A 13,679-nucleotide genomic window follows, 5' to 3' on the forward strand; every position below is an offset into this window, starting at 1 on the left:
TCGATCTGAACATCGGAAAATTGGCCTGAATGCCACAAGTTGCATCGACCTGAATGTCGGAAACTTCTTCGATTTGAACATCGGAAAACTGGCGTGAACGCCACAAGTTGCATCGACCTGAACGTCGGAAACTTCTTCGATCTGAACATCGGAAAACTGGCCTGAACGCCACAAGTTGCATCGACCTGAACGTCGGAAACTTCTTCGATCTGAACATCCGAAAACTGGCCTGAATGCCACAAGTTTTATCGACCTGAATGTCGGAAACTTCTTCGATCTAAACATCGGAAAACTGGCCTGAACGCCACAAGTTGCATCGACCTGAACGTCGGAAACTTCTTCGATCTGAACATCGGGAAACTGCCCTGAACGCCACAAGTTGCATCGACCTGAACGTCGGGAACTTCTTCGATCTGAACATCGGAAAACTGGCATGAACGCCACAAGTTGCATCGACCTGAATGTCGGAAACTTCTTCGATCTGAACATCGGAAAACTGGTCTGAACGCCACTTCGGTCTGAATACCGGAAACTTCATGCGTGTCAGCATCGACAAAAATAGGGAACGATAATAGAGGCGGCGCATGGGTCAATGACACTTGCTGGGGATAACAAAGGTAAGTCATGAACAATCTTCAGTCTGAGTACTGGAAACAACTTCTGGCTTATCACTTGGGATACCGAGAATATTTTATGCTTACATGCGTATGTTTGAATTTTTCAATGGCGTAATGCTCTATGAAAATGGAAATGCTACGCAATTTGGGAGGATGCAATGCAATATGATTCTACATGCAGGGATGCGAAATGCTGGGTAGAATGCCAAGCTAAGGCAAGGGGATCTGCTGGGGAAATGATCACCATCTTCTGGACCCTGACAAGGCTGCTGGAGATGCACAGCGTAAAGAATTATATGGGGAAATGACCCGCCACACTGTGTTCTAGTAATGACGAAATACCGAGATTCTGACTGGGGAGAGAACGACACTGAAAACCTGCTGTTGGCGAAAGCGATAGTGGTTCTGGCAACCACGATCTGCGAGAGATGACTCAGCAGGGGAAGCAAACACCGATACGGTACCGAGGTTCTGCTTCAAGGAAAGAAACCATGGATTTGGCATTGGGATTATCGATCTGGCCTCGAACTCTGAGGAGCAGCCGCTTCTGCTGGGAAGATACAGTCTGGCACTGTTAACTCCGCTGGGGGTATATAGTCTGACACTGTCAACTCTACTGGGGAGTGTATAATCTGAAACCACCGCTTGGGGGGAGGTACAGTGGTGAGAATCTGCTGGGGATTGGAGAATCCAACGCTCTGATCAGCTCTGCAGGGATAAGATACCGAATTCGTCTGTTGGTGGAAAACATTCACGATCATCTGCAGGGGATTTTAAGGAAATGCCCCGAGGGTACCTATTCTGAATAGACGATCCAAAGCACTTAAAATTTACAGCAATTTTAAATGTTTATTAAGCATGTACATGTAAAGCTCTTATGTGTCATGATGCAATGTTTATCAAAAAATTCGGACGTCATTTTTGCAAACAAAACAGAAAAATGAAAATGAAAACAGAGATATACTAAATAACATGATTTTATTGATTGAACGGCCTCTGAATAGGCATTTACATCAGGAAGCAATCCCTGGAAAGAGGTAATCGCACAACAAATAAAAACAGGCATTAATCTAATGGCAATGTGAAATGGATTTCTATTGGGTTCCAATTCTGCTATGACTTGCTCGTCTTCAAGATCCTCCAGATGATCAACTTTCTGAAAGAGTGATTGGACTGTTTCCTATCCTTCAAAAGTTTCCAGTCATTGACACGAGATGAGATTCAGAACTACTCAGAACGCAGTCATTCGCTTAATCCCTAACTTTTGCCTGGATCGCCCTTTTCGGGTTTTCAATCCACCGGGATACCCATTTTTGCCTAAGTTGCCTTTTCAGGTTTTCAACTTACCGGGTGTACAATCTTTTCACTTTTAATCCCTAATTTTTGCCCGAACCTTTTTCATTTTCTTGGTTTGCCAGGATGTGTAACACCCCAAAATTTGCCCTCCTCATTCATGCATTCATTTTTAGGTCATTTAACATTTCATATTGCATTTCATCATGTCAATCAGAATCAGATCCAAGAAGTTTTTTATTTAGAAAAAAAAACGAAGAAAAAAAACGAAAAAAAATTAATTAAATAAATAAAATATAGTAGAAAAATCTTGGACTTGGACCTCTCTCATTTGAGCCCACAAAGCCATGAAAATCAGGTTATAAAAGAGGGAGAACAGACAGAAGAAGGAAGAGAAGCAAAACACTCTGAGGTTTCCTTGAAACAAAACCCTGGACAAAACTTGAAGAGGAACCTAGACAGAGAGAGTGAGAATTAATCTGCAACAACCTCCAGGTAACTCTGAAAGGTTCATTCTGACTCACACACTTTCAGCTCAAGCAAACCCTAACATTGGTTTGCAAATCCAGCCGTGCCATTTGATTTCAACCGATCTCTCCAATCAGGTTTGCCCTATATCCATCATCTTTATGCCTTTAATTTGAATGCTCTAAATGTATGAGGTATTATGGATGAATTTGATACCCTTTTGATGCATGTGTTTGACAAGAGGTTTAGGCCTCCTACCCTTGGTTGCTTTTTGTGAGCTTTTTGTGAATTTTAATGGCATGATTCATGTGGTTACATTTTGATTTGGGGGCAACTCTTGATTACCCTATCCTGTTTGCTCTAACCTATTTTGTGTTTGTTATGGCATTGTTTTCTCTTAATTCCGTCATATTACTCTAAACTGTTTGTTGAGTTTTTGTGAGGGCTCACATACTCTTGCAGGGATAGCTTGCCTGGTGTTCCACTTTATTTGTGGGATACCATCTGGAGGTTTCATTCCAATTACCTGTACTGACTCACTTTCTTTGATGGTGTTAGCTTGGGAGGATCTCAGGGTTTCCTTGTTCCGTTAATTGCTGTTACTTCGGATCTTTATCCGCGTGGTACTTTTACATTTTTCCCGCATTTTACTGCTTTCCTAGCTGGAAGACCTCGATAGGAGGCAATGTTTTTGTGTGTTTATTTTTGTTTTACAGGTTCCTTCGTCCAGGACCCTTTTTGCATGAGCATCCCTAACCCTACCAACTCATTGATTTTTCTTCTCCTAGGAATACGTTAACTCCTTCTACTACAGGCGAGTAAGTCTCCAAAGGTCGAGCATCCGGTAGATTGCATAGTAACGTTGTTCGTCCAAAACCCAATCCATAACCCTGTAGTTAGCCGAACTACGGCTTGCTCTGATTCTCATTCCAGATGAGATACGTAGGCATAAGACGCGATGTCTTAGCGAGCACAATTACCCCTAACCCCTAGGTAGCCGAGCTACGAAGACTCTGATTCTCATATTCAGATGAGATACGTATGCAGTGGATGCGACATCCGTGCGAGTCATTTTCTTTTGACCCTTTTTTTAGTAAATAACGCATTAGATAAACCCACACCCTTTAGACAAGAACTACAAAAGTGGATCCCGTAGAGTACTACGGATGCGTAGGGGTGCTAATACCTTCCCTTCGTATAATCGACTCCCGAACCCAAGATTTGGTTGCGAGACCCTGTCTTGTCCTTTCCTTTTTCCAGGTTTACTTCGAGCGTTTCCTTTCCCTCCTTTGGGATAAATAACGCACGGTGGCGACTCTCCTGTCTTTCTTCGCCGGTTGTTTTTTTTCGCATTCCATTTTTCAGGTTGCGACAGCTGGCGACTCTGCTGGGGACCCGGTTTCCCTAAGCGAGTCCCTCCTAGCTTTTGTAGGTTGTTTGTTTATTGGGTGTTTATTCTTTTGTACAGTTATTTATCTTTCAGCATTTACCTGTTTTATTGCATTGTGTACATATGACTGCCGTATCTGCTGGTTCTGTTTGTGAGATGAGTTCTATACCCGAACTCGAGTGCACTTAGGGTAGGAGAATGGCATAGTCTTGTTGACTTGTGTGGAGTTATTCCTTAGCAAGTTGACTTGCAAGCCCATTCACTTGGTGGAGGTCATGTTGGGATCAATAATGTCACACAAGTAAGTTGTGGTTAGACATTACTTTTTCCAATATAGACCTTAGAAGCCAAGGACCTTAGTTTACCAAACCCATCTTGGCCTATTCGTAGGACGTAGTGCGAAAGTCGTTCAAGTGTAAGATTTGATACGATTGTTACGCGATACTACACTCATAAGAGTCTCTCTTGAGAATATTTTTGGAATACGAGTAGTCGTTCCTCCGATAATATCCGAAAGATGAGATTATGACTATGGGAACCTTTTGTAGAACATGTTTGGCAGGTTTAAACCTTAGTACACTCCCTTTGGGTGGTTCTTAACCTAAACTCCATGCTCGTGACTTGCAACAAACCCTTGATTTATGGTTGATCCGTTCAGGTATCCTTAATATCAATGAAACTTGGGTGTTGATAAGGTGTAAACCATAATCCACCAAAAATGGATGGTTGATATTAAGGATAACATGATCCATCCCATGACCTTTGTTTGGTGTGCTTTGCTTGATCCTCTTAATTTCTCTCCAGGCAGTGCAACCTGACAGATGTTCAAGCGGATCCAGCAATTCTGATTGACATGCCATTGCATTGCATAACATCATCTGCATATTTGCATCCAACATCTCATGCTTATTCATTTGCAGGGTATTCCCTTTTTAAGGGGGGGCCTTAAAATCGAATAAGCAGTGCATCGCATACCATACATACTAACCCTTGTTTGTTTTGCAGGTGTCATCGCAGTGTCTAATGTTTGTTCCCTGTATCAGGCAGTTATTGGTCTCAAGTGAGTTCACAGGTACCCGACAAAGGAAAACCGTCCACGACTAGCAATGGACCAGATACAGAAAGAACTGGCTGATATGCATGAAAGGATGGATCAGTTCATGACATTGATGACTGGTATGGCAGAAGGCCAGGCGAAGCTGAAGGAATTGGTTGAGCAACCGAGGCCCGATCCAAAGGTGGAAATACCAAGTGCTGAGGGGAACCTTGCTAACCCTGGGAACTCTGGTAACCCTGGGAACACTGATAACCCTGTGAACACTGGAAACGCGGGTAACGCAAATGTTGATGGAAACCCGGGTAATGTTGGCAACACGGGAAATGTTGGGAATGGTATTGGCGGAAGGTACAATGTGAATCAAGGGATTTGGATTAACGGGCGCCCCGTTACTGAAGATTGTCAGTATGATCAATTTTCTTTGCACGAAGAGGCCCTTGAGACCACTCGTCGTATGGATGAGCTTGCTGAGAAGCTCAAATCTTTAGAGTCTCAAAATTCCTTAGGTTTTGATGTCACCAATCTTGGTCTGGTTCAGGGAGTAAGGATCCCTCACAAGTTCAAACCCCCTACTTTTGAGAAATACAACGGTACTTCTTTCCCACACACTCATCTCCAATCTTATCTGGGAAGGTTGGGAGCTCACGCTGAAGATGAAAAGCTGTGGATGTACTATTTTAAAGACAATTTAACTGGAGCTTCTCGTGAATGGTATTCTCATTTGTCTCGTACTACCATCAAGAGCTGGAAAGACTTGGCAGAGGCTTTTGTCAAGCAATATCAATACAACTTGGACATGGCTCAAAATCAGACCTTGTTGCAAGGAATGTCTCAGACTGCCAAGGAAACCTTTAGAGAATATGCTCAGCGTTGGAGACAGGTTGCTGCATCCGTCCAACCCCCTATGTCTGAAAGGGAGATGGCAGACATGTTCATGAACACTCTTCAAGGCAATTATATCGAGAGATTGGCTGCTTGCCCGTCAATCAGCTTTGCAGAGATAATGATTGCTGGAGAAAGGATCGAGAGTCTGTTGAAGATGGGCCGAATTCAAGACAACAGTGCTTCCAACTCATCAGTTCTCAAGAAACCGTTTGTTGGTAACGGTCAGCGAAAAAAGAAGGTGAGACGAGCCTTGTATATGCCGGTAGAGGTAGGGGCAGAGGACGCCCTAATTATTATCAAGATCAAGTGGCCGCAGTCACTATTCCAACACCTGTTCCTCAACCGCAGTATCATCCGCAACAGCAACCCAGGTACAACAATCAACAACAAGGAGGTAATCCGGGTCAGCAGAGACCCTATCAACAACGTCCAAGGCAGGCGGACCGGGTCATTGAGCCAATCCCAATGCCTTATTCTGTATTACTTCCCAAGCTGATTGACATGAATCTGGTTACGTTGAGAACTCTGGCCCCACCGGTTGATCCCAACAATCTGCCTAGAGGTTATGATGTCAACGCCAAATGTGCTTTTCACTCCAACGCACCTGGCCATACTACAGATAATTGCAAGGCTCTCCAGCTAAAGGTACAAGATTTGAGAGATGCCCAGGCCATCAATTTTTCTCCGGTGCTTAATGTTATCCAAAACCCGATGCCAGCTCACAGCGGGCAGAGGGTTAATGCTGTTGATAGTGGGGAAACTTTGAATTTGGTTTATGATGTGACTAAAGTGAAGACTTCGCTATCGGTGGTCAAAGACCGACTCTTGAAAGGATGGATTTTCCCGGGCTCTGGGGAAGTGTGCAGAAATTGTCAAGACGCCGAGAACGGATGTGATAGTTTGAGAAGGGGTATTCAGCAACTGATAGATGAAGGTTGTCTTCAGTTCGATCAGACTCGTCCAGTGAAGAATGATGTGTCGACAGTAACGTTTTATTTCACTCCTGAAGAAATATATGTTCCCGAGAGACCCGCTCCGACAATAATATATTTCCCAGAAAGTCCAGCACCAATTTACTCTGACAACCCTCAACCGACTTTGATTGGTCCGGTCACCATCACGGTACTAGGACCTGTTCCGTATGAGAAAGACAGTGCTATCCCGTGGCACTATGGGGCTGATATCTACTGCCAGGGGCAGAAAGTTAACAAAGAAGACATTGACATTGGTAGCTCCGCTGTAGACAATGTTGGAGGAATTGGTGGCTTCACTCGCAGTGGACGCCTAGTTGCACCATCAACATTGCGCACGAATGCTGAAGCTGAGGCAGCTGCCAAGGCTAAAGGAAAACAGGTATCCACTGAAGAGGTTACTACCGAGGAAGCTCCTCCTAAGACCGCATTCGAGAAGGAAGTGGATGAGTTTATGAGGATTATCAAGAAAAGTGACTACAACGTAGTCGACCAACTAAATCAGACACCCTCAAAGATCTCCAGTCTCTCACTATTGATGTGCTCTGAGGCACACAGAGCAGCCTTGTTGAAAGTACTGAATATGGCTTATGTTCCCCCAGAGATAACTGTTGACCAGCTGGAGTCGGTAGTTTCGAATGTACACACTAGCCATGCGCTAGGTTTCACCTATTATGACCTAACATCTGAGGGCAGGAATCACAACAAAGCCTTGCATATCACAATGGAATGCAAAGGGACGGTGCTTTCCCATGTTTTGGTTGATACAGGTTCTTCTCTGAATGTTCTCCCAAAGAAAGCCTTAACGAAGTTGGATTGCGATGACGCCACCCTGGGGCCAAGTAATTTAGTTGTAAGGGCTTTTGATGGCTCTAAACGAGCTGTTTGTGGCGAAGTTGAGTTGCCAGTTAAGATTGGACCGCAGGTATTCAAGAGTACCTTTTATGTGATGGATATCCAGCCTGCCTATAGCTGTCTGCTAGGTCGGCCCTGGATTCACGCTGCCGGTGCTGTTACTTCTACCCTCCACCAGAAGCTCAAATATGAACTAGAAGGTCAGATCGTCACTGTCTGTGGTGAAGAGGATATTTTTGTTAGCCACATGTCTACGTTTAAGTATGTGGAGATGGATGGCGAGATGCATGAGATGCTGTGTCAGGGCTTCGAAGCCATAAACATCAGTGAGGTCGCGCCCGAAACTGTCTTTTCACCTGAGTCTGAGAAGGTCGGGACTTCTATCTCTTCATACAAGCAAGCTGTTGAAGTGGTTAAGGATGGTAATGCCCAAGGCTGGGGCAAATTTGTGGAGCCAATCATAAAAGAAGACAAGTTTAGATTGAGGTATACTCCGGGGTCTCAGAAGAATGAAGCCGGTAGTTTCTCCAGCGGGGGTTTGGTTTCTCCCCACACCGTCAATGCTGCAGATGAAGACAAGGCTGACAGCGACTGTGACTTAGATAGCTGGATTCGCCCGTGTGTCCCAGGAGAAAAGCTCGACAATTGGTCGTCTGAAAAAGTCGTCCGGTTTACTCTACTAAAGGAGTAATTTTTATTCTTTTCCTTTTATCACATGCATAACAAAGTCTTACACTTTGACCAAGGTGTAATGACTCATCTGTAGGGCCATCCATTTAGTTACATTTCACAATTATTTTCATCATCAATAAAGGACAGCTTTTGCAAACAATTTTGTGTTCTCTTTCTTTCAATTATTTTTACTTTTACAAAAACGGCAATGTTTCTTTTTCATGTTTCTTTTTCGTTTTTCTTTCCAAAAAATACCTCATAAAACTGATCACCCGGATCTCACTGCTAACGACACTGCTATGGCCAAGTATGACTTCGACAATCCTATCTATCAAGTCGAAGAAGGGGTTGAGGAAGATTGTGAATTGCCTGAGGAGTTAGCCAGGTTGTTGAAATAGGAGGACCGAGCTATCACACCTTATCAGGAGGTGGTTGAGACCATCAACATTGGTACCGAAGACGACAAGAAAGAGATCAAGATCGGGGCCAGTCTACAGGCCGAGAGGAAAAGACCGTTGATCATGTACTTGACTGTGTTAGAAAGGTCAATGGGTTGTGTGCTCGGTCAGCATGACGAGTCAGGTCGAAAAGAGCATGCAATATACTACCTTAGCAAAAAGTTTACCGACTGTGAACAAAGATACTCACTGCTCGAGAAAACTTGCCGCGCTTTGGCATGAGCTGCTCGCCGACTAAGACAGTATATGTTGACTCACACGACTATATTGATATCAAAGATGGATCAAGTCAAGTATATTTTTGAAAAGCCAGCAGGGTTGCTAGGTGGCAAATGATGCTGACAGAGTATGACATCCAATACACTTCACAAAAAGCCATCAAAGGAAGTGTCTTGTCAGACTATCTTGCCGCGCAACCGATTGATGATTACTAACCTATGAGGTTCGACTTTCCTGATGAGGACATCATGTTTCTCAAATCGAAAGATTGCGAGGAACCACTCCCGGAGGAGGGGCCTGGCCCTGAATCCAAATGGATTATGATGTTTGATGGGGCGGTCAACGTCAATGGTCGCGGAGTTGGTGCAGTGTTGATCACAGCGGAGGGGGTTCATATGCCATTTTGTGCCAGAATAACTTTTCCTTGCACCAACAATGAAGCCGGACGAAGCTGAATGGGTCCGTTCTCGATACAATCAGCTAAGCCTAGTTGAGGAAAAGAGACTAGCAGCTATATGCCATGGCCAGCTATATCAGAGACGGACGAAGAGAGCGTTTGATCAGAAAGTGCATCCTCGGGAGTATCGAGTCGGTGAATTGGTACTCAAAAGAATTCTTCCTCCCAACACAGATCACAGGGGCAAATGGACACCGAACAACGAGGGTCCATACGTGGTTAAAAGAGTTTTCTCTGGAGGAGCTCTGATGCTAACAACCATGGATGGCGAAGACTTCCCGTCCCCTGTCAACTCAGACGCAGTTAAAAAATACTTCGCATAAAATAGACCCACTGGACAGTAAAAAGAATAGTCCAGGAAAAAAAGGGGCACACCGACGAACCAAAAAAAAGAATGAAGAGGTTCGGGCAAAAATTAGGGATATAAAAATCAAAAAAAATGTACATCCGGTGAGTCGAAACCCCGAAAGGGCGGCTCAGGAAAAAAAGGGTATCCCGGTGGATTGAAAACCCAAAAGGGCGGTCCACGCAAAAGTTAGGGAATAAGCGAATAACTGCGATCTGAGTTCATCCGTGTTATATCACCGTTTCATTCAATCCGGCAATCTTCGAAGGTAAAAGATCGACTAATCATCCACTTCAGAAAGCAAGATGAGCAGAGCATCTTAAGGACATGCGAGCCATAGCAGAGTCGAAACTCGATGGGACCCCGTTTCCACATTGCCATTAAGATAGTTTCTCTTGTTCAATTTATAGCGATCACCTCTTTCCAAGGATCAGCTTCCTGATGTACTCGCCTATTCCTGGAAAAAGTCGAATAATTCAGTTAAAAAGCCTCTTTACTTTTCATTTATCAGTTTATTTGTAAAAGATGTCTGAATTCTTGAGGAAACATATTGCATCTGAATGTAATGGTGGCTTTTGCAGATGACTTGCGCAGGAAAACAGTCAAAATTCCTTTGAATGTGCTTAATCCCGGACGGTGAATTCAAACCGAGTAATTCCCAGGGGCATACATGTATTTTTTGGTTACAGATCACAAGAACCGGATGCCAAGTCATGAATCCTCACCCCCAAGCGGTTGACAAAGCCTCTCCTCTGCAGAGCAGGTTCCCCAGTAGAGTTGACAGTATCCAGACTGTATATCCCCAGCGGAGTCGACAATGCCAAACTATATCTTCCCAGCAACAGCGGAGTAGTCGCATACCCAACAGACAAGAGGGTGGTGTTCCCAGTGTTCATCTCGTCCCCAGCAGATTATTTTTTAACAGATTTGTTTTAATCCCCTGCCTGAGGACGATTAGCAAGTTCATATCCCCAGCAAAGGTCGATTCCTACGACATTTCCCCAGGAAGTGCTTTCCTCACAGACTCTCCTCGCAGAGCCTCGCCAAGCAAAGTTTCCATAGTTGATACTTCCCCAGCAAGGTCAACTTTTCAAAAAAGGCCGATTTATTTTCGGTGGCTCCCCGGTCCCGGCAGACGGATCGTTCCCCACAGAGCATTCAAGGATTGATACAGCGATCCGCTCCCTGCCAGAGTTGCTTCCCCAAGCAGATTTCTTTTTTCTTTTGCACCATGCATAACATTTGCATTTGCATGCATATCAAACATACACATAAGCTGATAAACAGGTTCTTCAAAGCAGACTGAAAAATTACTTTACAACCAAAGTCATGAGATTCGGCCAGAGGATCAAGTGTGTGTGTGACTCAGCATGAGGGTCATTTCGAAGATTCAGCCTGAGAATCGTTTTCCAGAGATCCAACCTGAAGGTCATTTCGAAGATTCAGCCTGAGAATCGTTTTCCATTTATCCAGCATGAGGGTCATTTCGAAGATTCAGCCTGAGAATCGTTTTCCAGAGATCCAGCCTGAGGGTCATTTCGAAGATTCAACCTGAGAATCGTTTTCCAGAGATCCAGCCTGAGGGTCATTTCGAAGATTCAGCCAGAGAGTCGACTACGAGCGTTATTTCCCCAGCAAGCCAGCTGGAGGAATATATTGACAGATCAGCAGAAAATCAACCTACAAAAGGATCCAGCCCACGGATCGCATTAAAAAAACAAAGTCTAATCGAAGAGTCGTTATAACATGTTCTAGCCTGAAGAATATGTACGAAGCCCAAAAGTGGGATATTCTCGAAGCTACATATCTAACATGAAGACTGTAGATTTCGAAAGAGGGTCAACCAGCGCATGCCCCAGATGCGAGATCCTGATGATGGGAATTTATCATCAAAATAATCCAGATCTAGCCAGAAGATCAAAGTCAGGTCTAGCCCGAAGACCGAAAAATAGATAGATCTAGCCAGAAGATCGAAGAAGATCTAGCCAGAAGATCGAAGTCAGGTCTAGCCCGAAGACCGGAAATAGATTCAGCCAGAGAATCGAAACAATTCAGATCTAGCCAGAAGATCGAAGTAGATTCAGCCAGAGAATCAAAGAAAATAGATTCAGCCAGAGAATCGAAACAATTCAGATCTAGCCAGAAGATCGAAGTAGATTCAGCCAGAGAATCAAAGAAAATAGATTCAGCCAGAGAATCGAAACAAAGGAGATCTAGCCAGAAGATCGAAGAAGATCTAGCCAGAAGATCGAAGAAGATCTATCCAGAAGATTGAAACCGTATCCAGCCCGAGGATCAAAATTAACATCCAACCAGAGGACTAAATTGAGTATAGATTCAGCCAGAGGATCAAAACTCCAGATTAAGTCAGAAGACTGATTCAGATTCAGCCAGAGGATCGGAAGAGAAATAAACAGCGCGGTGTATTTCAGCATTTTTGTGGTGTTCTCGGAGCGTAAATTTTCGGTCTGTCATTGGTATTCAATCACAGCTCACCCTGTTTGTCTGATAAGCTGTTCGCTTTCATCCTGCTCGGGTTAGCTGATGATTGAATAAGGGCAGTTGTAACACCCCAAAATTTGCCCTCCTCATTCATGCATTCATTTTTAGGTCATTTAACATTTCATATTGCATTTCATCATGTCAATCAGAATCAGATTCAAGAAGTCTTTTTTTAGAAAAAAAAACGAAAAAAGAAAACGAAAAAAGAAAACGAAAAAAAAAAACGAAAAAAAATTAATTAAATAAATAAATAAAATATAGTAGAAAAATCTTGGACTTGGACCTCTCTCATTTGAGCCCACAAAGCCATGAAAATCAGGTTATAAAAGAGGGAGAACAGACAGAAGAAGGAAGAGAAGCAAAACACTCTGAGGTTTCCTTGAAACAAAACCCTGGATAAAACCTGAAGAGAAACCTAGACAGAGAGAGTGAGAATTAATCTGCAGCAACCTCCAGGAAACTCTGAAAGGTTCATTCTGACTCACACACTTTCAGCTCAAGCAAATCCTAACATTGGTTTGCAAATCCAGCTGTGCCATTTGATTTCAACCGATCTCTCCAATCAGGTTTGCCCTATATCCATCATCTTTATGCCTTTAATTTGAATACTCTAAATGTATGGGGTATTATGGGTGAATTTGATACCCTTTTGATGCATGTGTTTGACAAGAGGTTTAGGCCTCATACCCTTGGTTGCTTTTTGTGAGCTTTTTGTGAATTTTAATGGCATGATTCATGTGGTTACATTTTGATTTGGGGACAACTCTTGATTACCCTATCCTGTTTGCTCTAACCTGTTTTGTGTTTGTTATGGCATTGTTTTCTCTTAATTCCGTCATATTACTCTAACCTGTTTGTTGAGTTTTTGTGAGGGCTCACATACTCTTGCAGGGATAGCTTGCCTGGTGTTCCACTTTATTTGTGGGATACCACCTAGAGGTTTCATTCCGATTACCTGTTCTGACTCACTTTCTTTGATGGTGTTAGCTTGGGAGGATCTCAGGGTTTCCTTGTTCCGTTAATTGTTGTTACTTCGGATCTTTATCCGCGTGGTACTTTTACATTTTTCCCGCATTTTACTGCTTTCCTAGCTGGAAGACCTTGATAGGAGGCAATGTTTTTGTGTGTTTATTTTTGTTTTACAGGTTCCTTCATCCAAGACCCTTTTTGCATGAGCATCCCTAACCCTACCAACTCATTGATTTTTCTTCTCCTAGGAATACGTTAACTCCTTCTACTACAGGCGAGTAAGTCTCCAAAGGTCGAGCATCCGGTAGATTGCGTAGTAACGTCGTTCGTCCAAAACCCAATCCATAACCCTGCAGTTAGCCGGACTACGGCTTGCTCCGATTCTCATTCCAGATGAGATACGTATGCATAAGACGCGATGTCTTAGCGAGCACAATTACCCCTAACCCCTAGGTAGCCGAGCTACGAAGACTCTAATTCTCATATTCAGATGAGATACGTATGCAGTGGATGCGACACC

Source organism: Lathyrus oleraceus, chromosome 4 (assembly GCF_024323335.1).
Source record: "Lathyrus oleraceus cultivar Zhongwan6 chromosome 4, CAAS_Psat_ZW6_1.0, whole genome shotgun sequence".
Classification (NCBI taxonomy): Eukaryota; Viridiplantae; Streptophyta; class Magnoliopsida; order Fabales; family Fabaceae; genus Lathyrus; species Lathyrus oleraceus.